This window comes from Microcaecilia unicolor, chromosome 8, assembly GCF_901765095.1.
Source record: "Microcaecilia unicolor chromosome 8, aMicUni1.1, whole genome shotgun sequence".
Taxonomy (NCBI): domain Eukaryota; kingdom Metazoa; phylum Chordata; class Amphibia; order Gymnophiona; family Siphonopidae; genus Microcaecilia; species Microcaecilia unicolor.
This window is the reverse complement of record NC_044038.1, coordinates 18,449,534-18,477,464: the sequence shown is the minus strand read 5'-3', so window position 1 is coordinate 18,477,464 and position 27,931 is coordinate 18,449,534. Positions and strand designations below refer to the sequence as shown.

General features: G+C 47.1%; 1 protein-coding gene across 1 annotated transcript in view; it reads left to right on the top strand.

Moving 5' to 3' along the window:
- The first annotated feature begins 359 nt into the window (after positions 1 to 359).
- The window catches only part of ELFN1 (extracellular leucine rich repeat and fibronectin type III domain containing 1), a 117,167-nt gene continuing 89,595 nt past the window's right edge, over positions 360 to 27,931 (top strand). Inside the window, 1 exon segment of the mRNA XM_030212315.1 lies at positions 360 to 402. The gene's annotated coding sequence lies outside the window, so the exon portion shown is untranslated.

Genomic DNA, 27,931 nt, shown 5'->3' with positions numbered 1-27,931 from the left:
GAGGCTAGGTGGGGCACATAATTACACATATAAACTATAGAATACTGTAACATATGAGTTGGGGGGTTTTTTTTTTCAGTCCAGGCTCAAACATTTACTTCTGCTTGTGCCTAAATTATACAGGGCCTACTCAAGGCATGAACCATGTGAGGCAATCACTCAGCGTGCCAAAGCTCGAGGGCACCAAAAACTTGTCTCACTGGCTCACCTTTCACAGCAATGAGTGTGCTGTTTTCTGTTCTCCCATGTGCTCTCTTCCCTGCACTGCCACGAGTTTAAGCGTAAGAACCGGTACGTCCCGCTCTGGGGATAAACGGAAAGTACCTGCTGTTGTTTCTAAACCTACAGTGGTGCCAGCAGCAGCGCAGGGAAGAGAGCACAGCGTTGAGAGCAGAGCAGCAGGTAGGTAAAGGGGAGCTTGCTGAATGGGAGCTGACGCTGAAGTCACGATGGGGGCATCAAAGGAAAAGTTGACTCAGGGCACCATTACCTATTGAGCTTGCCCTGAAATTATATACTCCCCAGCCGATATTCAAAGCAATTTAATTGGCAAGCAGAGGCTCCTGCCCACTTAAATACTGTAGTTTGTCCATGGCTAACTGTGAGTATTCACCGGACACAAAAGTACAAAGAGCCTTCAAGATCAGGGTGTCGGCTCAGAAGCACAGCGTTTCTCTGCTTCTCTAGAGTTGAGTGTGTAACACGAGAGAGTTTATTTTCAATTTGGCGCATTCACAGGTTGCTGGTGTTTGAGTGACCTAGGAATTGGCATTCTTCTTTGAAGGGTTGCTATAATAATTGAACCTGTTCCCATTTGTTAGGCCCCCTGATGCAGCTGGTTTGGCCAAAACACGGACCGTGCCGGGTCTTATTAATAAATAAACTTCTTGAGTTGACACCCTAATCTTGAAGGCCCTTTGTGCTTTTGTGTCTGGCACTCCTTTGATGGACTTTGGATTCCCTCTATCTTAGTAACTGTGAATATTAAGCAGCACTTAATCGGTTAACGCCGCTGAATATTTGCAGTTAACTCCTGAGCCGAAACCGGCTAACTTGTGGTGAGAGATTGGGTGGTGATGCTGATAATTGGAAAGCAAAACCGGTGCTGGGCAGACTTCTACGGTCTACGCCCTGATCGTGACTGAATAGATATGGATGGGATTGAGTGTAAATTTTAAGGGGCTTCGACATTAGATTCAGAACTTTTAGTACAAGAAGAGTGCTGCGCAGACTTCTACGGTCTGTGCCCTGAGAATGGCAATGACAAATCAAACTCAGGTATATATATAAAGTACCACATACCATGTAAAATTAGTTTATCTTGTTGGGCAAACTAGATGGATGTTCAGGTCTTTATCTGCCATCATTTACTATGTTACTCTTTGGGGTTCTACATAGAATGTTGCTACTAATTGGGATTCCAGAATCTTGTAACTCATTAGGATTCCAGAATCTTCAGAACTTTTAGTACAAGAACAGTGCTGGGCAGACTTCTACGGTCTGTGCCCTGAGAAAGGCAAGGACAAATCAAACTCGGGTATAAAGTATCACATACCATGTAAAATGAGTTTATCTTGTTGAGCAGACTGGATGGACCATTCAGGTCTTTCTCTGCCATCATTTACTATGTAACTGCGTAAGATAACTGCTTTAACTGGGCCACATAAATAGCAGTCCTATCTTTAAGCAGTTCAGCTTACGCAATTAAGGGCTAGTGGCCAACCTATAACCGGATATATTCAATGCCGGTGTCTGGACATGGCCTGGTATTGATTATCTGGGAATACAGCTGGTGGCGACCATAAAAATCCTGACCACCGCCAGCTCAGTATCGGCCGGATATATTTTACCTGTCACTCTAGCATTCTATAAACACCTGGGTTTTAAATTACTTAAATTTGAGAGGGCTACACCTCTTTTGCTACAATTACATCGGTTGCCGGTGCATGAGCGCGTTGTGTTTAAGTTGTGCTCTTTCGTATTTTTTTATTTTACATGGATTAGCTCCCCATTATATGGTGGTGATTCAAGAGAATTTTTATTCATCCATTTTCCTAACCCCAAAAAGGTTAAATATAAGAAATGTTTTGTCAATGCCTTTGCATTTTAGGCAGCTACCCATTGGAAGAGCCTATCAATTAATATCAGAAGTCAGGTTAATTATGCTACTTTGGGAAAATTGTTGAAAATTTTATTGATTTAGATAATTCTTATCTGAATAACTGTTAAAGCCAGTGGCGTACTAAGGGGGGGCGGTGGGTGCGGCCCGGGTACACGCCGCTGTGGGGGTGCCGCGCGCCGGTCAGCTTCGTTGTTTCCATGCTCCCTCTGCCCCGGAACAGGTTACTTCCTGTTCCGGGGCAGAGGGAACATGGAAACAACGAAGCTGACCGGCGCGCGGCACCCCCCCCAGCGGTGGCGTGCACCCGGTGGGGGGTTCTTTCGCCAGGGTGGGGGGTGACGAGGGGGTTCGTGCTGCACCGGGGGGGGGGGGCGGGGCGCTGCACCCAGGGGGCGGGGCGCATCGGCGACCACCCCGGGTGTCAGCCCCCTAGGAACGCCACTGGTTACAGCCCTATGATTAAAGGCTGTTTAGTTTTGAGGGTTTGTAATATGTATTTTAATTGAGATGTGGACTTTTGTGTAGTTTGATTTTTTTTGTAATATTCCTGGGAATTGACCAACTCTCTTGATTTCTAAGCCACACTGAACTTAGTAGGTATGTGTGGGGTATAAATGTTCCATAAGGTGCCCTCTAAGAGCCTAAATATAGGCTCCCTTTTAAAGAATTTCCCTCATAATGTCTGTGTATGTTTGTCAGCTGTTTTTATGTATTTTGTATTATGGGTGTTTTCTCCGAGGACAAGCAGGCTGCTTGTTCTCACTGATGGGTGACGTCCACGGCAGCCCCTCCAATCGGAACACTTTCTAGCAAAGTCCTTTGCTAGTCCTCGCGCGCCGATGCGCACAGCGCATGCGCGGCCGTCTTCCCGCCCGAACCGGCTCGTGCCAGCCAGTCTTCTTTTGTCCACACTCGGTACGGTCGTGTTTCGCCGTTCGCGCCCCAAAGTTGACCTCGCGCTTCGTTTATTGACTGTGTCTTTCAAAAAAAAAGAAAAAAAAAAAGGTGTCGGAAGGGGACCTTTATGGTCTTCTCCCTTCCCATATTTCCAGTTTTTGCCCCGGTAAGTTTTCTTTCGTCGTCGGGGAAGGCCCTATTTAGGCCTCGGTCGAAGTTTTTCTTCCCCCTAATTTTTGCGGTGCCTTTTTCGCCATTTCGAGTTTTGATCTCGCCGGCGCGATTTTTCCGCCCATGACATCGAAGTCTTCCAGCGGCTTCAAGAAGTGCACCCAGTGCGCCCGGGTAATCTCGCTCACTGACAGGCACGCGTCGTGTCTTCAGTGTCTGGGGGCTGGGCACCGCCCTCAGGCCTGTAGTCTGTGTTCCCTTTTACAAAAGCGGACTCAGGTAGCGAGGTTAGCCCAGTGGAACATTTTGTTCTCGGGCTCTTCGTCGGCATCGGCACCAGGAGTATCGACTGCATCGACGTCGTCGGCACCTGGACCTTCATCTTCGTCCCCGAGTGCATCGAGGCATCGGCCCTCTGCATCAGGGCGTCATCGGAAGGCTGCATCGGTGTCGGTGGTATCGAGACCTCCTCGTCTGCTGATGTCGTCGGACGGTGGTGCTTCGTCTGGAGTGCAGGTGAGGGCTGTCCATTCCCCTGCTGGTGGTGGTGAGCCTTCGGGTGGGTCTCCCCCCACCCTGAGGGCTCCTGCGGTACAGCCCCCCCGAGACCGACCTCCTTCGGCCTCGGCCCCGAGGAAGAGACGGCTGGATTCTATGTCCTCCTCGTCGGTGCTGGGAAGCTCCGGTGACATGCTTCGTCCCAAGAAGTCGAAGAAGCATCGTCACCGGTCTCCTTCCCGTGTCGGCACCGAGAGCTCTGGGTCGCCGAGGGAGTCGGCACCCAGTAGGCATTGGCACCGAGAGGACCGCTCGCCCTCTGTTCAAGAGGTGTCGATGCGCTCCCCTTTGGACAGCCCGGAACAGCCTCCATGCCCGGAACAGACTCTGACATCGACGCCTGCATCGACTTCCATGCCTTTTTCTGCAGCCGCTCTGAATGAGAGCCTCCGGGCCGTTCTCCCAGAGATCCTGGGAGAGCTGTTGCGCCCTACCCCTCCGGTACCGGGGGTGCTTGCGCCACTGGTACTGTTGAGTGAGGCGCCGGCTGGCCCATTGCCCGGGGTGAGGTCTCCGGCATCGGTACCGCGTGCGGTACTGACTGCGGTCGCCTCCCAGGAAGGCTCCCCGACTACGTCGGCAGAGGGAGCTTCGCCGGTGCGGGCGAGGGAGTCTACCTCTCGACGCTCCCACCATGGCCGCGGTTCCACGGAGTCGAGCCGGGCACGGTTGCAGACACAGGTCCGTGAACTTGTGTCTGACACCGAGGGTGAGGCCTCGTGGGAAGAAGAGGAAGACATCAGATACTTCTCTGACGAGGAGTCTGAGGGTCTTCCTTCTGATTCCACTCCCTCTCCTAAAAGGCAGCTTTCTCCTCTTGAGAGCCTGTCTTTCGCTTCCTTTGTCCGGGAGATGTCTACGGCCATCCCCTTCCCGGTGGTTGAGGAGGACGAGCCCAGGGCTGAAATGTTTGAGCTCCTGGACTATCCTTCTCCACCTAAGGAAGCGTCCACAGTACCCATGCATCATGTCCTCAAAAAGACATTGCTGGCGAACTGGACCAAGCCATTAACTAATCCCCACATTCCCAAGAAGATCGAGTCCCAGTACCGGATCCATGGGGACCCAGAGCTGATGCGCACTCAGTTGCCTCACGACTCTGGAGTTGTGGATTTGGCCCTAAAGAAGGCCAAGAGTTCTAGGGAGCATGCTTCGGTGCCCCCGGGCAAGGACTCTAGAACCTTGGACTCCTTTGGGAGGAAGGCCTACCATTCTTCTATGCTCGTGGCCAAAATTCAGTCGTACCAGTTCTACACGAGCATACACATGCGGAACAATGTGCGGCAGTTGGCGGGCTTGGTGGATAAGCTCCCCCGTGAGCAAGCCAAGCCTTTTCAGGAGGTGGTCAGGCAGCTGAAGGCGTGCAGAAAATTCCTGGCCAGAGGGGTGTATGACACCTTTGATGTTGCGTCCAGGGCCGCTGCTCAAGGTGTGGTGATGCGCAGACTCTCATGGCTGCGTGCCTCCGACCTGGAGAATAGAATCCAGCAGCGGATTGCGGACTCGCCTTGCCGTGCGGATAATATTTTTGGAGAGAAAGTCGAACAGGTGGTAGAGCAGCTCCACCAGCGGGACACCGCATTCGACAAGTTCTCCCGCCGGCAGCCTTCAGCCTCTACCTCTACAGGTAGAAGATTTTTGGGGGGAAGGAAGACTGTTCCCTACTCTTCTGGCAAGCGTAGGTACAATCCTCCTTCTCGACAGCCTGCGGCCCAGGCTAAGCCCCAGCGCTCGCTCTCATCAGCAGCGTGCGCCTCAGCAAGGCCCCTCGGCTCCCCAGCAAAAGCAAGGGACGAGCTTTTGACTGGCTCCAGCAGAGCATAGCCGACATCCAAGTGTCAGTGCCGGGTGACCTACCAGTCGGGGGGAGGTTGAAAGCTTTTCACCTAAGGTAGCCTCTCATAACCTCCGATCAGTGGGTTCTCCAAATAGTCCGGCAAGGATACACCCTCAATTTGGCCTCAAAACCTCCAAATTGTCCACCGGGAGCTCAATCTTACAGCTTCCAACACAAGCAGGTACTTGCAGAGGAACTCTCCGCCCTTCTCAGCGCCAATGCGGTCGAGCCCGTGCCATCCGGGCAAGAAGGGCTGGGATTCTATTCCAGGTACTTCCTTGTGGAAAAGAAAACAGGGGGGATGCGTCCCATCCTAGACCTAAGGGCCCTGAACAAATATCTGGTCAAAGAAAAGTTCAGGATGCTTTCCCTGGGCACCCTTCTCCCCATGATTCAGCAAAACGATTGGCTATGCTCTCTGGACTTGAAGGACGCCTACACGCACATCCCGATACTGCCAGCTCACAGACAGTATCTGCGATTTCAGCTGGGCACACGTCACTTCCAGTACTGTGTGCTACCCTTTGGGCTCGCCTCTGCACCCAGAGTGTTCATGAAGTGCTTGGCTGTAGTAGCAGCGGCACTTCGCAGACTGGGAGTACACATGTTCCCATATCTCGACGATTGGCTGGTGAAGAACACATCCGAGGCAGGAGCCCTGCAGTCCATGCAGATGACTATTCGCCTCCTGGAGCTACTGGGGTTTGTGATAAATTATCCAAAGTCCCATCTTCTCCCAGTGCAGAAACTCGAATTCATAGGAGCTCTGCTGGATTCTCGGACGGCTCGCGCCTATCTCCCAGAGACGAGAGCCAACAACTTGTTGTCCCTCGTCTCGCGGGTGCGAGCGTCCCAGCAGATCACAGCTCAGCAGATGTTGAGATTGCTGGGCCATATGGCCTCCACAGTTCATGTGACTCCCATGGCCCGCCTTCACATGAGATCTGCTCAATGGACCCTAGCTTCCCAGTGGTTACAGGCTGCTGGGGATCTAGAAGACGTGATCCACCTGTCCACGAGTTTTCTCGAATCCCTGTATTGGTGGACAATTTGGTCCAATTTGACTCTGGGACGTCCTTTCCAAATTCCTCAGCCACAAAAAGTGCTGACCACGGATGCGTCCCTCCTGGGTTGGGGAGCTCATGTCGATGGGCTTCACACCCAAGGAAGCTGGTCCCTCCAGGAACGCGATCTGCAGATCAATCTTCTGGAGTTACGAGCGATCTGGAACGCTCTGAAGGCTTTCAGAGATCGGCTGTCCCATCAAATTATCCAAATTCAGACAGACAACCAGGTTGCCATGTATTACGTCAACAAGCAGGGGGGCACCGGATCTCGCCCCCTGTGTCAGGAAGCCGTCAGCATGTGGCTCTGGGCTCGCCGTCACGGCATGGTGCTCCAAGCCACATATCTGGCAGGAGTAAACAACAGTCTGGCCGACAGGTTGAGCAGGATTATGCAACCTCACGAGTGGTCGCTCAATTCCCGTGTAGTGCGACAGATCTTCCAGGTGTGGGGCACCCCCTTGGTAGATCTCTTCGCATCTCGAGCCAACCACAAAGTCCCTCAGTTCTGTTCCAGGCTTCAGGCCCACGGCAGACTGGCATCGGATGCCTTCCTCCTGGACTGGGGGGAGGGTCTGCTGTATGCTTATCCTCCCATACCTCTGGTGGGGAAGACTTTGTTGAAACTCAAGCAAGACCGAGGCACCATGATTCTGATTGCTCCTTTTTGGCCACGTCAGATCTGGTTCCCTCTTCTTCTGGAGTTGTCCTCCGAAGAACCGTGGAGATTGGAGTGTTTTCTGACCCTCATCACGCAGGACGAAGGGGCGCTTCTACATCCCAACCTCCGGTCCCTGGCTCTCACGGCCTTGATGTTGAGAGCGTAGACTTTGCCTCTTTGAGTCTGTCAGAGGGTGTCTCCCGCATCTTGCTTGCTTCCAGGAAAGATTCCACTAAGAGGAGTTACTTCTTTCTATGGAGGAGGTTTGCCGTCTGGTGTGACAGCAAGGCCCTAGATCCTCGCTCTTGTCCTACACAGACCCTGCTTGAATACCTTCTGCACCTGTCTGAGTCTGGTCTCAAGACCAACTCTGTAAGGGTTCACCTTAGTGCAATCAGTGCATACCATTACCGTGTGGAAGGTAAGCCGATCTCAGGACAGCCTTTAGTTGTTCGCTTCATGAGAGGTTTGCTTTTGTCAAAGCCCCCTGTCAAGCCTCCTACAGTGTCATGGGATCTCAATGTCGTTCTCACCCAGCTGATGAAACCTCCTTTTGAGCCACTGAATTCCTGCCATCTGAAGTACTTGACCTGGAAGGTCATTTTCTTGGTGGCAGTTACTTCAGCTCGTAGAGTCAGTGAGCTTCAGGCCCTGGTAGCCCAGGCCCCTTACACCAAATTTCATCATAACAGAGTAGTCCTCCGCACTCACCCTAAGTTCTTGCCAAAGGTTGTGTCGGAGTTCCATCTGAACCAGTCAATTGTCTTGCCAACAATCTTTCCCCGTCCTCATTCCTGCCCTGCTGAACGTCAGCTGCACACATTGGACTGCAAGAGAGCATTGGCCTTCTATCTGGAGCGGACACAACCCAACAGACAGTCCGCCCAATTGTTTGTTTCTTTTGATCCCAACAGGAGGGGAGTGGCTGTGGGAAAACGCACCATATCCAATTGGCTAGCAGATTGCATTTCCTTCACTTACGCCCAGGCTGGGCTGGCTCTTGAGGGTCATGTCACGGCTCATAATGTTAGAGCCATGGCAGCGTCGGTAGCCCACTTGAAGTCAGCCACTATTGAAGAGATTTGCAAAGCTGCGACGTGGTCATCTGTCCACACATTCACATCTCATTACTGCCTGCAGCAGGATACCCGACGCGACAGTCGGTTCGGGCAGTCAGTGCTTCAGAATCTGTTCGGGGTTTAGAATCCAATTCCACCCCCCTAGGCCCATGTTTGTTCTGTTCCAGGCTGCACTCTCAGTTAGTTGGTAAATTTTTTAGGTCAATCTCAGTTATGTCCTCGCCGTTGCGAGGCCCAATTGACCATGGTTGTTGTTTTGAGTGAGCCTGGGGGCTAGGGATACCCCATCAGTGAGAACAAGCAGCCTGCTTGTCCTCGGAGAAAGCGAATGCTACATACCTGTAGAAGGTATTCTCCGAGGACAGCAGGCTGATTGTTCTCACAAACTCGCCCGCCTCCCCTTTGGAGTTGTGTCTTCCCTTCTCTTTGTCTTGCTACATATGAGACTGGCCAGCACGAGCCGGTTCGTGCGGGAAGACGGCCGCGCATGCGCGGTGCGCATCGGCGCGCGAGGACTAGCAAAGGACTTTGCTAGAAAGTGTTCCGATTGGAGGGGCTGCCGTGGACGTCACCCATCAGTGAGAACAATCAGCCTGCTGTCCTCGGAGAATACCTTCTACAGGTATGTAGCATTCGCTTTATTGTAAGCCATAGAACATAGTTCTTGAACTGGATATGCAAGATCTAAGTGTTAAAAATACAGAAATAAATGGGGTGACCATGCCAGCACATGGAGGGTAATTCTATAACAGGGCATCTGCTAAAGATGCTGGTAATATGTTTTTGGTTTATCTTTAAACTTATTTTTTGGTGGTTGTTTTTTTTGTTGTTGTTGTTTTGTTTTATGAGTGTGTGGTATTTTGTTCATGGACTTTCCTGTTTGTGTAGTTCCTTTCCTTTTTTTAATATGTTATTGTACATTGCACAACGTTGTGTTCTTGAAGAATGCCAAGCAGTGTAGCAAATTGAATAAACTATAACGACACCCATTTCAAGCCCATTCTATAACAAAATGTAGGTACCCACTTAACTAAGCAGTGTCGCTGAATATCAACACTACCAGCCATAGGTCATTATGGGGGTGGAATTTGCAGTTATGCAGGTGCAAGAAATATTCAGTACCAGTGTTCACATACTTGTGGGCAAATAGGACCACACATTCAGCAATTGTAACTACACCTGCTTAGTACCATGAGACCACCACTAGGGGCACCACCATTGTGAGTATCAGAGCGGATGGGGCAGGAGCAGAAAAGGGACTGCTACAACTCTATCACACTTGCCACTGGCAATATCCCTGGAGTAAGTCTCCAACTTGAAGGGGATGAAGGGGAGGTCCAGGTGTGCAGAGAGGGTTGGGTTTTGGGTTATGGGTGGGCCTTCTGGTTTTATAAAGGATCGAGGGGTTCAGATCAACAATGGGGTTTGGGGATCGTGAGCTAGCTAGGATGAGGATTGGAAATTCAGAAGCTTGGTGGGTTGGGTGGAACCCAAGTGGGGAGAATCAAAAGGAGGGGGGTTGATTGGACTTGGGGACAAGGGCCATGGGGACAATAAGAATAGGGGTTGATTGATGATGAGCAAGAATTTGCTTGATGTTCCATACTTTCGGCAAGTGTATATGAAAGAGTACAGATTCTCTATTTTTTACATAATTGGCCCAACATTATGGAAAAGAACAACAAAAAGAGCGTCCAAATCTCCCGCAAAAAAAATGCCAAATGCACAAAACAACAAAACAAGCGGAAGAAATCCAAAAAGACCAGACTGAAACCACAGATGGTAAGAGCACCAAAAATGTTTTATTAGGACCCTACACGGTCCGTGTTTCAGCCGAAAAGGCCTTCTTCAGAGGTCTTCAAATTGACGTATACAGATGTCCCTCCAAATTTCTCACAGAATGAAAAGATATGAACGCTGGTGCTATCCCAACGGAGCATAGACACTAAAGCCTATAAATTTTGGAGGAACATCTGTATACGTCAATTTGAAGACCCCTGAAGAAGGCCTTTTTGGCCGAAACACGGACTGTGTAGGGTCCTAATAAAACATTTTTGGTGCTCTGTGGTTTCAGCCTGGTCTTTTTAGATTTCTTCCACTTGTTTTGTTGTTTTGTACGTCCAAATATTATGGAATGCAGTACCTGTTGGGCTTTGCTCCATACAGAACATTACTTAGTTTAAGAAAGAACTGAAAACTCATTTCTTTACCCAGATATATGGACTACTGGAGCAATGAGGACACTTATGTTATTTGTTTACACTGCTGATTTTTTATGACATGTCTCATGGAGCACTGCTTGTAATGTATTATTTCATTATGTATGTAATCTTGTTCCTCGCTTAGAATTTTATGATAATGCAGGTTATAAATAAATGTTGTTGTTGTTATTATTATTATTAAGGTACAGTCTACACCCATGCCCTGTCCTACTTCATGCAATGCATTAACCCCTAATTCTATATAGGGCTCTTAGAATTGCTACTACTACTATTATTTATCATTTCTATAGCGCTACAAGGCATACGCAGCGCTGTACACCATACATGAAAAGACAGTCCCTGCTCAAAGAGCTCACAATCTAAATATGGAATGTTGCTAGTGGAATAGCAACATTCCATGTAGAATCTCCAATAGTAGCAACAGAATCTCCAATAGTAGCAACATTCCATCTAGAATCTCCAATAGTAGCAACATTCCATGTTCCACTGCACTAACCACTAGGCTTCTCCTCCACTAGCAACATTCCATCTAGAAGCCTGCCCTTGCAGATCAGCAACACAGCTGCGCAGGCTTCTGTTTCTGTGAGTCTGACGTCCTGCACGTCAGACTCACAGAAACAGAAGCCTGCGTGGCCGTGTTGCTGATCTGCAAGGGCAGGCTTCTACATTACTACTACTACTACTTATCACTTCTATAGCGCTACAAGCCATACGCAGCGCTGTACACCATACACAAAAAGAGACAGTCCCTGCTCAAAGAGCTTACAATCTAGATAAGACAGGTAAACAGACAGAACGATTAAGGGTAAGGGAATAAATAGGTGAGGATAAAGGACAGGGCAAGTGAGAAGTGGTTAGGGGTCAAAAGCAATGGTAAAGAGGTGGGCTTTAAGTTTGGACTTGAAAACGGCCAAAAATTGCATGTGCAAATTTGGCCATGGATCCAAATTGCATGCTCAGTTTAATTTAATTGGATTGATAATTGGGCACTAACAATAAATGATAGTTTATGGTTTATTTGAACTTTCTATACTGCCCAAACTGACAGGCGGAACTGGGCAATGCACAATCGGTAAAATTTAAATAAGAAAAAGGTGGAAAGCAAACTCACAAGGGAAAACAGTCCAAACATCCAAACCACAGTATAGAAAGGAAAGAAAACAAGAATGAAATCAATCAATAGCTATTTCACAGGGAAACTGCTACTCAAAAGAAAAGCCATCACCCACTTCCCTGGTCAGTACCAAAAGCCTGACCAAGGAACCAAGTTTTTAGCACAGTTTTAAATTCTTTATTGGCACTAATTGGAATCTATGCATGCGTCTTTATAATCACTATTCTAGAAAGATGAGTGCGTGATTTTTTCCCATGGACTTGAAAAGGGGGCGTGACCACGGAAGGTGCATGGGCGGGTCAGGGGCATTCCAGGAATTTGCACACAGTGTTACCGAGTAAGACCGATCCGTGCCTAATTGAGGCGCAAGAATTTACACCAAGATTGGGTGTAGATCTTTGCACCAAGCGTTATTCTATAAACAGCGCCCGGCTTTGAGCGCTGTTTATAGAATAGCGCTTAGCGCTCATTTTGTTCAGCACCCAAATTTGGGCACCACTTACTGAATTGAGTCCTTAACATGGGAATTATTTATTTATTTGTTACATTTGTACCCCACATTTTCCCACCTATTTGCAGGCTCAATGTGCCTTACATAGTACCGTGAGGCGGTAGTCGCCTTCAATGAAAAACAGATACAGTGATGTTATTATCAAAGAGGATCATGTGTTACAGATACGTTAGGAGAATCGTAGAGAAGAAGAGTTATGTAGTGTTCGTTACGGGCTTTGGCTTCGTTGTGTTGCTGGATTCAGGCATTTAAGTTGGGTCAGTAGGATTTGCCTTTTGGAACAGGATGGTCTTCAGTGATTTCCGGAAGCTAAGGTGGTCATGGATTGTCTTCACCGCTTTTGGGAGGCCATTCCATAGTTGTGCACTTATGTAGGTGAAGCCGGATGCGTAAGTTGTTTTGTATTTCAAGCCTTTGCAATTTGGGTAGTATAGATTTAGATATGATCTAGCAGAACCGACTCTGTTTCTTGTTGGTAGATCTATGAGGTCTATCATGTATCCTGGGACTACACCATATATGATTTTGTGGACCACAGTGCAAATTTTGAAGATGATCCGCTCCTTGATTGGGAGCCAGTGCAGTTTTTCTCGAAGAGGTTTGGCACTGTTGAAGCGTGTCTTGCCGAATATCAATCTGGCTGCTGTATTTTGGTCGGTCTGGATTTTTTTTTGTTAGTTGTTCCATGCGTCCCGCGTAGATTCCGTTGCAGTAATCTGCATGGCTTAGGACCATTGACTGTATTAGGTATCGAAAGGTTTCCCTTGGGAAGAAGGAAGAATTAGCATGGGCTAAGTGTCAAGTGGCCGTCTTAACATGTACTAATTCCCATGCTAATTGCTTAACATATTTTAGCAAAAAGACCCCTTTCTGGAAAAGAAAACGTGTAACAGTATATTGTCCTGTTTGCAGTAGCGTACCAAGGGCGGGGAGGTAGGGGCAGTCTGCCCCTGGTGCAGGCAGCAAGGGGTGCATAGAGTAGTCACGAGGCTGTTGGCTGCCCCCTCCGACATTACTTCCTATTTCGGGGCAGGGGACCAGTGGAGCCAACAACTGCATGACTGCTCAGTGCACCCCCTTGCTAGGAGGGTGGTGGGGGTGATGCGCTTTGGGGGGTGGGTGTGACGCGCTTTGGGGGGGGTGATGCACCGGGGGTGCTGCGGCGACCCACCCCGTGAGGCAACCATGCTAGGTACGCCACTGGCTGTTTGGTTCCCTAAGAAATTTAAAAGCTTCTAGCTTGGAACCATTCAGGAATAGTGGCTTCTAATTTCTGGATAAGACAAAGCAATTATCGGGAAGAGGCTTCAGGTAATCTAGAGAAATCTTCAGCTATTGGGGGTAATTTTTCCCATGAGAACTGTAAGTTTTCCAAACCAGACAGAGAATTTGCTCAAGTAAAATTCACAACCCTAATATTCTTCCAATGAGCAAAATTTTGCAGATTCTCAAGCCTTCTAGCGGAAGTTAAAATCTCCTGCAATACCTTTGTTTTATAAGTATCCAGCTCTCCCATTTTGGGCTGTAAAGCAATAACAGCAGAAATGAAAGAATCAATCTGAGTTTGCTGAGAAGACAAATTAGTTTCCAGACATTTCTCCCTTATCTTTATAAGAACTGTACACTGGGAAATCTTTCCTCAAGTCAAAGAATTTGCAGAGTAATATTTCAAGGGGGTGACAGTGGTTTCTCCGTGACTGAGAAGCCTCCTGGAATGTCCACTGGCGATACTCCTGGGGTAACTGCTCTATCCCCCTTGCTGCCTTGATCCAAAGGCAGGCAGGAATTCACCAAAGAGCTTTAGCAGGAGGGGAGGTCTCAGACCCAGGCCTCTCTGATGTCTCTATAGCTCCCTTGATGTATTGGTAGGTCCCGCTGCTGCAGGAATAGAGGACACAATATTGCTGAGAACTGCAGCAGGGGCATACCCAGACTTCGGCGGGAGGGGGGTCCAGAGCCCGAGGTGAGAGGGCACATTTTAGCCCCCCCCCCACCGGCGCCATTGCTGACACACCCCCTCCCGCCATTGCCGACATCCCCCCGGCACCGCCAGCACCACCAGCAACAACTTTTACCTCCCCTGCCAACGACCCTCTCGACCCCCCCCCCCCCCGCCCGCCATCACCGTCACCTAACTTTGCTGGCAGGGGACCCCAACCCACGCCAGCCGAGGTCCTCTTCTTCCTTCGTTCTGTTTCTGAGTCTGACGTCCTGCACGTACAACCTGATAGTATATGGAGGAGGAGGAAAAGGGGCAGCCATGGGGTCAGTCAGATATTTTGACCCTTGCTGTTTCCATCAGTGCTATCCACGCTACAGCGCAGATGAGGGGGAGGGAAAAAGATCAGGAAAGAGGGCTGGAAGTGAGCTGCAAAAGAGGAATGAGATTCTAAAGGAAAGGTTAAGATTAAAATGTATTTCTATTCTGCCTTTAACAAGGCGGAACTACAATAAAACATTCACAAAAATTACAGATCTACATAGTAAAAATACTTACAATAAACGAATACAAATGCACATCCCCAAAACAAACAATAAAATACCAGAAACAATAACAAAATCACAAAGCCCCGGATTCTATATATGGTGCTCCAATTGTGTGGGCAAATAGAGCTGTTTTCAATGCTACATTACGGCAGGATATCTTTAACGCACAATATTGGTACAGTTGTTCAGGTTCATTTCAGGATTTTTTGTGTAATTGCGAGTATTGACTCCTGAGGGCAGGCCTTATGGTCGAAACACACGGCTTGTGTTGAGTCTTTGATACCTACTAATACTACTACTACTACTATTTAGCATTTCTATAGCGCTACAAGGCATACGCAGCGCTGTACAAACATAGAAGAAAGACAGTCCCTGCTCAAAGAGCTTACAATCTAATAGACAAAAAATAAATAAAGTAAGCAAATCAAATCAATTAATGTGAACGGGAAGGAAGAGAGGAGGGTAGGTGGAGGCGAGTGGTCACAAGTGGTTACGAGTCAAAAGCAATGTTAAAGAGGTGGGTTTTCAGTCTAGATTTAAAGGTGGCCAAGGATGGGGCAAGACGTAGGGGCTCAGGAAGTTTATTCCAGGCGTAGGGTGCAGCGAGATAGAAGGCGCGAAGTCTGGAGTTGGCAGTAGTGGAGAAGGGAACAGATAAGAAGGATTTATCCATGGAGCGGAGTGCACGGGAAGGGGTGTAGGGAAGGACGAGTGTGGAGAGATACTGGGGAGCAGCAGAGTGAATACATTTATAGGTTAGTAGAAGAAGTTTGAACAGGATGCGAAAACGGATAGGGAGCCAGTGAAGGGTCTTGAGGAGAGGGGTAGTATGAGTAAAGCGACCCTGGCGGAAGATGAGACGGGCAGCAGAGTTTTGAACCGACTGGAGAGGGGAGAGGTGACTAAGTGGGAGGCCAGCAAGAAGCAGATTGCAGTAGTCTAAACGAGAGGTGACAAGGGTGTGGATGAGGGTTTTGGTAGAGTGCTCGGAAAGAAAGGGGCGGATTTTACGGATGTTGTAAAGAAAGAAACGACAGGTCTTGGCGGTCTGCTGGATATGAGCAGAGAAGGAGAGAGAAGAGTCAAAGATGACCCCAAGGTTTCGAGCTGAGGAGACAGGGAGAATGAGAGAGCCATCAACAGAAATAGAAAACGGGGGGAGCGGGGAGGTGGGTTTGGGGGGGAAAATGAGAAGCTCGGTTTTGGTCATATTTAATTTCAGGTGGCGTTGAGACATCCAGGCAGCAATGTCAGACAAGCACGCTGAAACTTTGGTTTGGATGCAAGGTGAGATATCAGGGGTAGAAAGGTAGATTTGGGAGTCATCAGCATAGAGGTGGTAGGAAAAGCCATGGGATGAGATTAATGAACCAAGGGAAGAAGTGTAGATAGAAAAGAGGAGGGGACCAAGAACAGAACCCTGAGGTACACCGACAGGCAGAGGGATAGAAGTAGAAGAGGATCCACCAGAGTGAACACTAAAGGTGCGGAGGGAGAGGTAGGAAGAGAACCAGGAAAGGACAGAGCCCTGGAATCCAAGTGAGGACAGGGTATCGAGAAGAATTCCTGCACCGTTCCATTTGTGAGGACAGGGTATCGAGAAGAATTCCTGCACCGTTCCATTTGTTTTGAGACTTTTTTCTCACCTTTGCTGTTTGTGTTTTCAGTACATAATCATTGCCATATTGGGATAGACCAGAGGTTCATGAAGCCCAGTATCCTGTTTCTAGCAGTGGCCAATCCAGATCATAAGTAGTGAAGCTGAGCTGATACCTCTCTAGTTTTCTACAGTCACAAAGTATTACCTAACCCTCATGTACACCCAGATATAGAATCATTGTTTGCACTATTATCATTGTCAAAGTGAATCCCTAATAATCACAGGTCTTGCTGTTCCTCGTTTTGTACAGTATGGATTGGTAGGTAGATTTAGAAAAGGAGAAGATTTGGGTGTGGCATAGATACAATCACGTGGAGGGGCATAATCGAATGGGGTTGACCATCTCTAAGGGTGCCATCTCTAAGGACATCCCGGCGATAGGGCGGGGAAACCCATATTATCGAAACAAGATGGGCGTCCATCTTTCGTTTCGATAATACGGTCGGGGATGCCCAAATCTCAACATTTAGGTCGACCTTAAAGATGGTCGACCTAAATGTTGAGATAGTCAACCTTAGAGATGGTCGTCCCCGGTTTTCGGCGATAATGGAAACCAAGGACACCCATCTCAAAAACGACCAAATCCAAGGCATTTGGTCATGGAAGGAGCTAGCATTCGTAGTGCACTGATCCCCCTCACATGCCAGGACACCAACCAGGCACCCTAGGGGGCACTGCAGTGGACTTCACAAATTGCTCCCAGGTGCATAGCTCCCTTACCTTCGGTGCTGAGCCCCCCAAAACCCACTCCCCACCACTGTACACCACTACCATAGCCCTAAGAGGTGAAGGGGGGCACCTACATGTGGGTACAGTGGGGTTTGAAGGGCTCACATTTACCAGCACAAGTGTAACAGATAGAGGGGCATGGGCCTGGGTCCGCCTGCCTGAAGTGCACTGCACCCACTAAACCTGCTCCAGGGACCTGCATACTGCTGTCATGGAGCTGGGTATGACATTTGAGGCTAGTATAAAGGCTGGCAAAAAAAATGTTTTAAAATTTTTTTTTAGGGTGGGAGGGGGTTGGTGATCACTGGGGGAGTAAGGGGAGGTTATCCCCGATTCCCTCCGGTGGTTATCTAGTCAGTTTGGGCACCTTTATGAGGCTTGGTCGTGAAAACAAATGGACCAAGTAAAGTTGACCAAATGCTCGTTGGGGACGCCCTTCTTTTTTCTATTATCGGCCGAGGACGCCCTTCTCTTAAGCACGCCCCAGTCCCGCCTTCGCTATGCCTCCGGCATGCCCCCGTGAACTTTGGTCATCCCCGCGACGGACCGCAGTTGAGGGTGTCCAAAATCGGCTTTCAATTATGCCGATTTGGGCGACCCTGAGAGAAGGACGCCCATGTCCCAATTTGTGTTGGAAGATGGGCGCCCTTCTCTTTCGAAAATAAGCCTGAAAGTGTACATGTAGTTTCTAAAAGGTACGTTACTTTCTTTGAAGACAGAAATAAATATCCCAGCCTTCAGAGCTTGTGCTCACTTCAGTCACTTTTGCAAAGCAAAGCCGTATGGAAGGTAAACACAGAAAGTAGATGGGTTTGTGTTCGCTAGTGCTCTGTCCTCGGTCTGCAGAAGGCCTATCCAAGAAGAAAATCGTATGTGGAAAGCAGGTGCAGAGATCAGCGCTGTGAAATCCCTAGCAGTTAGGAAATTAATGTATTCATAGGAAGGCAGCATTCCGAAACAACTTAATTACAGCATCATAAAACAAACTTATTTACCTAAAACATTATAGTGGAGCTGGCTTGCTACTATGCTGGTGATCAGATAGGCTCTCCTCAGAGCCCCCAGTAAAATATTCTGATGATGACCTATTTGTTTGGAACAATTGATAGTTTGCCAGGGAACTCGCTCTCTGTGCTTTTGGGTAAATGCGCTTGGCTTATGACACAATAATTAACTTGTTTTAGAGCACTCAGTGTAAACTGACTGTACGCTCACATCCAAAACAGCCCCATGAATTGGAACTGTGCAGTCTCCTGCTTCCAGCCACGGCGCGGAGAAGCTGTGCAGAGCAATAAACTGGAAAGGTGAAACTGGCGAATGTTAAACTTGCTCTAGATAAGCTGGCATTACGCTCCTCGACACCTCATGAGGATGCCAGCTGAAAGATTAATTCAGACAAGGGCCAGGATTTTAAGAAATTAAGGGGTCCTTTGACTAAGGTGCGCTGAAAAATGGGCTGTGCTAGTGTGTAGGCATGTGTTTTGGGCGGGCGCAGATCCAGTTTTCAGCGTGCCTGTAAAAAGGCCTTTTTAGAATTTTTGTCGAAAATGGACGTGCGGCAAAATAAAAATTGGCGTGCATCCACTTTCGGTCTGAGACGGTCTGAGACCTTACCGCCACCCACTGTCTCATGCATTAACTGCGGTAATCATCTACGCACGGATTCTGCCGCACACCAAAAAAGAAAAATTATTTTCTGGCGCACATAGCGGACACGAGTCAAAAATGAAATTACCGTATGGGCCACGCAGTAGCCAGACGGTAACTCCGAATTGGCACGCATTGGGTGCGGGTAGGTGCCTAGGGCCCCTAAATCCAGAACAGTTTTAAGCTGTTTACCAAGTTTGATCACAAAGAGGTCAATATTTAAAAGGACTTATCCATGATATCTGGATAAGTCCCACCAAGACAGATGTTCAGCAAGACTTATACAGATAGGGGGAAATTCAATAAATAGAGCCCAAATTTATGCGCCGGGTTGATCCACGCTAAGATAGTGTTCTGTAGAGGGTGCTCTGTGCAGAATGACCTTTACAGAATACTAGTTTGGTGCGTAACATCCAATTAACAGCACTAATTAGCTAGTTAACCAATTAAAGCACGCTAAATAGAATCCCTGGGTTAACTCCTAATTACTGCCAATTAAGTGCTTGTTAATTCCAATAACTGATTGATAGCACCTAATTTACACAAGCTTGATATTCCTGTAGGGCCTGGAACATAGGCATGAAAGCAGTTTAAATGTAGTAGAGAAGGTCCCACCTCCAGTCTGGCAGCCCCTGTGCAGTCTTGCAGGAGGGAGGTCTCCTAGAAGGAGAGCATCAGCCTGGTGACACCACAAATTCCTGGAGGAAAATAGTCTGCTATTGAGACAAACATGGAACGCAACTGCTTGCCCTGGGATTTCTAGTATGGAATGTTGCTACTCTGAGATTCTGCATGGAATCTTGTCACTCTTTAGGATTCCAGAATCTTGCAGTTCTTTGGGGTTCTATATGGAATGTTGCTAGTCTTTGAGATTCTGCACGGAATCTTGTGACTCTTCAGGATTCCAGAATCTTGCTATTCTTTGGGGTTCTACATGGAATGTTGCCATAATTTGGGTTTCTGCCAGGTACTTGTGACCTGGCTTGGCCACTGTTCGGAAAACAGTATACTGGGCTAGATGGACCACTTGTCTGACCCAATATGGCTACTCTTATGTTCTTATGTAAGATGAAAAAGGGGGAGGTAGAGATCTAAGAGAGTGATGAGACAATTCTAAGTAGAGCTAAAGAAGGAAATAGAAAAGAAGTGAGTTTTGTTGGCCTGTTTGAATTTGGGGAGGGATGGCTGATTTCTGATGGACAGTGGTAGGTCATTCCATAATATGGGACCTGGGTAACAGAAGGTGAAGTCAGAGGTGGAAGATAGTCGGCTGCAGGAGAAAGATGGAAGAGTGAGAAGCTTATTGTCAAGCTTATTCGTCCCGCAAATGACAAGACGGATTTAGATGGGCTGGAGTGGGCTTTGACAGCAATAGTTGGAACATAAGGACAGAGCTGGGCGGACTTCTACAGTCTACATCCCAGAAACACCAAAGAAAGACCATGATTGATCATATAATCTCACGTTCATTGTTGATTTAATCTTAAATTGATAATGAATGTGACTGTGGGGCAGACTGTGTGGACCGTTCAGATCCTTATCTGCCGTCACTTATTATGTTAACATATGCAAAGAACTGAGCTTTTTCTGGGACTCAAACAGCTACTAGGAATGAACATTCTCTGAGACTATATCACTTAGCACAACAGCTGAGTGGCCCAATCTGCAGAGCCATTAATCTAGGTAGTAACTGCTGCTACCTGGAGAAGTGACACTGACCGGGGCCACTCCTTGATTTTCAGAGCCATTCTCAGGATTATGCTGCTGACCAGAGACGTTTGCATCAGTCCTGTGAGTAGACAGTGTATTGCTTCTGAGTATTACAGCTCCACTAGTAATGGCTTTTTTTCAGCTTCCCACCAAGACCCGCTACCAGCATTGACTGATTCCAATTTAACTATCCTAAGTCGAGATATAGGCACCATTTAATCCTGAGGCAGACCCCTTGGCTGAAACACGGCTGTGTCGAGTCTGTAGATTGATCAATAAACTCTATTTTCAAGAGTACTGTCCAATCTTCCTCTTTGAGTCACCTTTGCTGTTTCCTGTGTGATTGCAAGTCTACGAGGTTTTTGTTCCTTTGTGCATACATTGAAAATCATCGAAGACCACTAAGGCCAGGGCTTTTTTTGAGGGGGTACTTGGGGGTACTGAGTACTGGCACCTGTTCCACTGTCTGCTAAAAGTGACCCATGGTCCCCAAGTTTTAATGAAAGATCTCAGGCTCTACACACCAGTTCTGCCTTGCCATAGATGCAGGGGGCCTGGCTATTGTGGGGTGGGTCCCTCAGTGATCACCCCATCCCTGAAGGGTGGCCTGGCATTTGAGTACCGGCACCTTTTTCGCTAGAAAAAAACGCACTGACTAAGGCACTCTCCAAACAGTGCTGGAGTTGAGCCAGGGCAGGCTCTGGAGATATCAGGGTGGTGGCAATATTCAGTCTGCTGATCGTATAGCTATCTGGATAAACTTAGGATAGCAAATAGGCACCAAATATCCAGACTTATTTCAGCTGCGGGGGCGAGCATTTAAAACAATGACTGAGTCACAAATGTACATGTGTAGGTTCTAAAATATACTTCAAGTAGGGAAAAGAAAGAAAAGAACAGCAAAGGAAGATAATTCCCACTTCAGTTTTCTGAATGACTTGAAGGGGCAAAAAATGTGAAAGATGAGGAGCTAGAAGCAAGATAAGATCAGGGAAGGCAGATTTAGTTGTAAGAGGATAGAGGAAGAAACACATATGAGTGTCTATTGTAGAGGAGGACGTCGCAGTGAGACTGGGCACATTATTAGCTGGCATCCTGTACAGTATCCTTATGGAGATTTTAAACAAATACAAGTTTTCATTATTTAGCAGGAAGCTAATTTCCACCACGCTGCAGAGAGGCCTCCCTGCCAAGTAATCATTTGACACTGCACACAATGGCAAAAAGATATTGCCAAAAAAAAGATACCATTGCAATGTCTTTTTGTTTTGTTTTGTTTTTTGCAAAATTAATTGGCTGCTTAATACATAAAGGGTAACATTTCCTAATAGCACTAGTGCTTTGCAATAGCAGTTCCTTAAGTTCACGCCAGGAGTTATATGGCTCTTGCGTGTGTTATTGCATAGAAAATGAATGCCTTCAGTGCTATTCTATAAGGGTGTGCATAATGCTATAGTGAGTAACTGCATGGGGACATACACATGGGTGCAGGAGCGTAGCCAGCTGGCAAATTTAGGGTGGGCCTGAACCCAAAGAAGGTGGGCCCGAAAACTCATCTCTTCCCTGCCCTCTTCAGGCCCTCTCCAGTGCTCTCCCTGCCCTCCTTCTCCCACTCCGGTGCTCTCCTCAGCCCCCCCTGGTTCTCTCCTCCCCTCAATAAAACCAAAAGAAATACCTGAGCTGGCAGGAGATCCACAAGCCCCATCAGCAGAAGATCTCTTCCTAGCAGAAAGAACACTTACACCGGGCCAGCCTCTGGTTTAAATCTTTTTTACCTCCGTCGAAGCGGCGTCATTGAAAGCCCTGCCCATCGAGCCTTCCCTTCGTGAGTTCGTTCCCTCAGAGTCCCGCCCTCGCAGAAAGAGGAAATGACGTTAGAAGGCGGGACTCTGAGGGAACGAACTCACGAAGGGAAGGCTCGATGGGCAGGGCTTTCAGTGACGCGGCCGCTTCGATGCAGGTTAAAAAAAAAAAAATTTAAACCCCGGGCGAGTGGATGTTGGGTGGCTGGGCCTGGGCCCGTCCAGGCCCGCCCATGGCTACGCCCCTGCATGGGTGGTCTCCCATTTACAAGTGCAACTTATAGGATACTGTAAGTTGTGTCTGCTGCTCACTGCGTTTAGGCACCCCAATTTACACCTGGCATAGACCTGGCATAAAGGGGTGTGTTACACAGTAACATAGTAAATGACGGCAGATAAAGACCTGTATGGTCTGTCTAGTCTGCCCAACAACATAAACTCATTTTGGTATGTAATACTTTAAATGTATACCCGAGTTTGATTTGTCCTTGCAATTCTCAGGGCACAGACCGAAGAAGTCTGCCCAGTACTGTTCTTGTACTAAACGTCAGAGCCCCTTAAAATTAACACTCCAGCCCATCCGTATCTATTCAGTCACGATCAGGGCACAGACCATAGAAGTCTGCCCAACACTGGTTTTGCTTCCCAGTTACTAATGTTGCCACCCAATCTCCACTAAGAGTCTGTGGATCCATTCCTTCTAAACGGGATTCCTTTGTGTCTATCCCACGCATGTTTAAATTCCGTTACCGTTTTCATCTCCACCACCTCCTGCATTTAGGCATGCCGATACAGGTTTATGCTAGTGCAGTACAAGTGCAAAAATCTGAATGCCAGAAATCCAGACCACCCGAGAATCCAGACTCTTTGAAACCCAAACCTTTTCCGGTAAATGCAGCTGTAAGTGAACCATTTTCCTGCATGCATCACTCCTAGATCTGCCAATTCCACTTCCTCCAACACAGGACATTTACATCATAGGGGGTGAGACTGGCAAATCTTGCAGCACAGGGAAATAGTTTCACACCTGCATCTTTACAGCTGCGTTTACAGAGTTGATTGAGGACAGCAGCAAGAGGGTAAGTGGGAGGAAGGGAAAATACTGTAGAGAGAACATTGAAACTGGGATGCACAAGAGTAATCTGAATCTGTGCTATCAAGGCTGGGAACACCTGGAATCTTCCTTTGCTTTTTGATTCTTAGTCCCCCTCTCCTAATGTGGTCCAATTCAAGGAGACATAATATTATTATAAGTTTCTTTGTATGTTTTTCCTGTAAATATGCCAGATCCAGCAAAGGTGACGAATGACAATGAACAGAATTTCAAGGTGTGATATTCAACTTTATTGACTGGCAGAATCAAGAGTTGACACAAGCGGTGTTTCAGCCGCAAGACCTTCCTCAGGAGTCTATAATCAAATAGATAAAAATCAACACCCACAAATATATCCTATATAATAATTCTCACCTCCAACGATCTAATGTGCCTGGGACCGTGCCTCCCTCAGAGGTGGTCTGCTAGGCAGGCACGCACTGATGTCAGTGACAGCTGATTCCAAAGCTTCTCCACCTGCCTGGGAATCAGCTGTCAGTGCGCCGCTCCCTGCCACTTCAGAACAAGTGGCAGAGAGCGGGGCAACACAGACCCCCCCTCGCCCCATCACCAACCCGCCCCCCCCACCCGACGAGCATGACCACCCCGTCTCCCCTCACGCTCCTCCCACCCAGATCCACAATCCGCCGTCCCTCCGATTTCAACACCCCCCGCCGCCGTGGAGTACCTGTGCTGACAGGGGACCCCAACCCCCGTCAGCCTAAGTCGTGTGCTGGCCTTCGCGGCATTGCTTCTTCAGTGCTCTTCTGTTCAAGTTCCTCTGTGTGCATCTGACGTCAGACGCATGCAGAGGAACTTCAACAGAAGAGCATTGAGGAAGCAACACCGCGAAGGCCAGCATACGACTTCGGCTGATGGGGGTTGGGGTCCCCCGTCAGCACAGGTACTCCACGGCGGTGGGGGACGGTTTTCGCCTAGAACGGGCGGTCGACAGGGTCGCGGAAGGGGGGTACAGGAGGCCGTAAAGTGGAGGAGGACAGGGGGGGGGGTGTTTGAAAATGGAGGGAGGGCAGAGTCTGCAACACCGAGGGACGGTGGGGGATGGCCTTGCTAGTGCCCGTTTCCTACCCTTCAGAAACGGGCATTTTTTACTAGTATATATTAAAAAATGGTAAGACAAGTAAGTACATTTAAAAAAGTCTACTTAAAACCCCATAAAATATCATCACAGAAACATAAAAGTGAAGAGAGGAACACAGACACTCCACATAATCTTACTTAAAAGGTACAAGCTAGGTTCTTGTGTGGAGTCCTTGTGTTCCTCTCTTCACTTTTATGTTTGTGGATGTTGATTTTTATCTATTTGATTATAAACCCCTGAGGAAGACCTTGAGGCTGAAACACGTCTTGTGTTGAGTCTTGATTCTGCCAGTCACTAAAGTTGAATATCACACCTTGAAATTCTGTTCATTGCCATTCGTCACCTTTGAGGTGTCCGGTATTCTTCGGCTTTGCGGAGGATAGTTCTTCTGTGTTTCCCTGCGCTTTCCTGTAAATATACCCATTTTAATAAATGAAGCATTCTGTATTTGTTAGTGAATAAATCAACAAACTTTGCCTGTTCATTTCTTCTTTATTCTTCCTTAAATTTGAATTTTAAAAGTACTGCCTTAGAATCCAGAAAATCCGGACCAACCCAATCCGCGAGCATTCTGGATTTTTGGACTTATACTGTATTCTGTAGGGACACTTGGTTGCACTAATTTCCTTATAGAATATACTTGCTGCTACCCACGTCATTGGGGTGCCTAAAGGGAGATCCCCCATCTGTAGATTCAGCAGTACTGGCTATTTAAATGTTGCCGGATGTAAGCACAGTGGTAACCATGTCAACATTCCCGTGTATAAGTTAGGCTTGCCTCTTTGTTGACCTAATTTGTGTACATAAGTTGAATGCAAAGCAGTTTTGTGTTGGCTACAATTCATTCCAAACCCTGTCTCCTATTCAACAAATACGTTTTATGGCACATCTGCAATGATATGGTCTATGCATAAAATGATACACATGACCAGGGTAACTGTGCAGTGGCTGACCATATAGGTCTTTTCAAATACCAGACCCATTATCAATGAGGTATCAGTTGGGACTAGTCCGATGATCCAATAGTGGCACAGTATTCACCTTCAGCTAGCAGAAGCAATGTTCACAACCCTAGTTGAAAAGAAAGTGGTAGAACTCATGCTCAGAGCAGCATCAGAACGGTGATACTGAGGGACAGCATCAATACGTGATGGAAGGCAACATACACATAGCATTCTCTGGTGATGGTTGCCAGAGGCAGAAATCTAACCTACGAGTTCAAAAGGAAACACTCTAGGTTAGGTTTACTGACGCTCTGAATCACTTGAACATATCTGCTCAAGGGTCCTGATTCACAGGTTTTTGCCAGACCCTGGGGAATCTTAGATGCAAGAGGAGAAAAGTCCGATATTCACTAAGTTTTGTGTAAGAACCTCGAAGTCTGTTGCAAAGAGTGAATTCCCTAAATCAGAGATGGTATTACCCAGTTCCGTAGGCCACTAGAAGGACACAGAGATGCCAACAGTTGCCTATCCCACAGAGTTTATGTTTATTAGATTCTTGACGTACCACTTTTCATGGTACTGCCAAAGCAACTTACATATTACATACAGGTTCTTTCTCTGTCCCTAGTGGGCTCACAATCTAAGTTTGTACCTGGGGCAATGCAGGGTTGAGTGATTAGCGTAGGGGCACAAGTTGCAGTGGAAATCAAACCCAGTTCCTCCTTTTCGTAGCCCATTGCACTAACCATGAGGCTCTGTCTTTCTTTCTTTTTCTTTCTTTGACTGGTTTGCAGCCTGGCAACTTCATCAATCCCCACAGTTTCCGTACGTCTTTGGCCACTGGCCCTCAGAATACCACCAGCTCTACTGCCTATGTTTCCACTGTCTTCTCTGTTTCTTCAGCTGATGATGCTTGCTGATCTAGTCCTTGACTCCAATGTGCGAGTGTGAGACATCTTTCGATTGCAAGAGACTTGCGCATAATGCACGAGACCTGGCAAATCTGAGGATGTAGAGTTAACCTCTAGGTTGGAGAGCCAGAAACAGTAATATGCAGGTCCTCTGAGCTGAGAATGATCAAAAATGCAGCGAAAAGGGACAATTAATATTAAATGAAATGAAATGAAAGTAAAAGTAGAACGTGAGCAGCAAAATAAACATGAGCCACATTGAACCTGATCTAATTAGGATAATGTGGGATATAAATGAAATAAATAAATAAAAATATAACAACGATATTTATTGAAAATTAAACATATCAAAACACTTGTGGAGGGTAATTTGATAAAGTGACACTTATTTTTAGATGCCAAGAAGGTGCGTACTTTATAGAGAAAAGGAAGCATGAGTTCTAGGAAATGTATTTATTTATTTGTTGAGATTTATTAACCACCTTTATGAAGAGATTCATCCAAGGCAGTTAACATAAAACTTACAATTTTGTTAGCATAACAATAGTAAAGTAACCAAGTACAAACAGTAACTTGAAACCTAATAATAGAACTACCGTGAAACAGGATCAAAAATCTACACATTTAATTAAATTCAAATAACAGAGATATACTATGATGACAGCATAATACGAATGATACATCTAATAAGCATAAATTAGAACTTTCAAATAACATAGCTATGATACTAATACTTTTCTATAATACAGTTTACCTTATAGCTGAGGGGCCATATAGATGGGGACAAGATGCGTGGTACAGAGTCAGTTGGGATAAATAAATGGGTGGCTAAACTCAAGGCAAGTTCTTTGTACTGTTAAACAAGATATAAGGAACTGGTTTAAATTACTACTACTACTTATCATTTCTATGGCGCTACTAGACGTACGCAGCGCAGTACACTGAACATGTAAGAGTAATAAGATTCCGGAATCCCAAAGACTACTACTACTACTACTACTTATCATTTATATAGCGCTCTACCCAAACTTCACCCATGTGAATGCTCTCCTGCAAAGAATGCACCATCTAAAACTGGTGCGTACGTACAGAATAGCATATAATTGGAATATGGCCACTTACATGCACAAATGACTACAATTCTGGTATTTTTGTGTGTTTTTGCCACCTAAATCTAGACATAGATGGGACTCCCCTTTAGGTTCTATTCTGCACATACCCACTTAACGTACAGAATGTGTATTTCCAAGGGGCATGCACAGGGGCGGAGCATGGGTTCTTCTCTTAGGACATAGGCGAGGCTTTCACTTATGTGGGTAACTTAGGCTTGTACTTAATTGTTAGGCATGCTGATATAGTGCTACACTAATATTTCATAATGAATAGTGGGCAAGACACTTCACCCTCCGTTGCCTGAGGAACAGCTTAGGCTTTGTCCATGTGACCTTCTGTACTTGATTGCAAATTGTCTTCCTGAATTGGGAAAAGGGCAGGTAGTTAAATCCAAAACTCTCAAAATAAAAACATGATCTTAAAAGATGTTTTAAATGCAAAGCACCATAATGAGAACAAAAGCAAATATTTCTCTGCAAAAGTGAGAGTGATGTTGC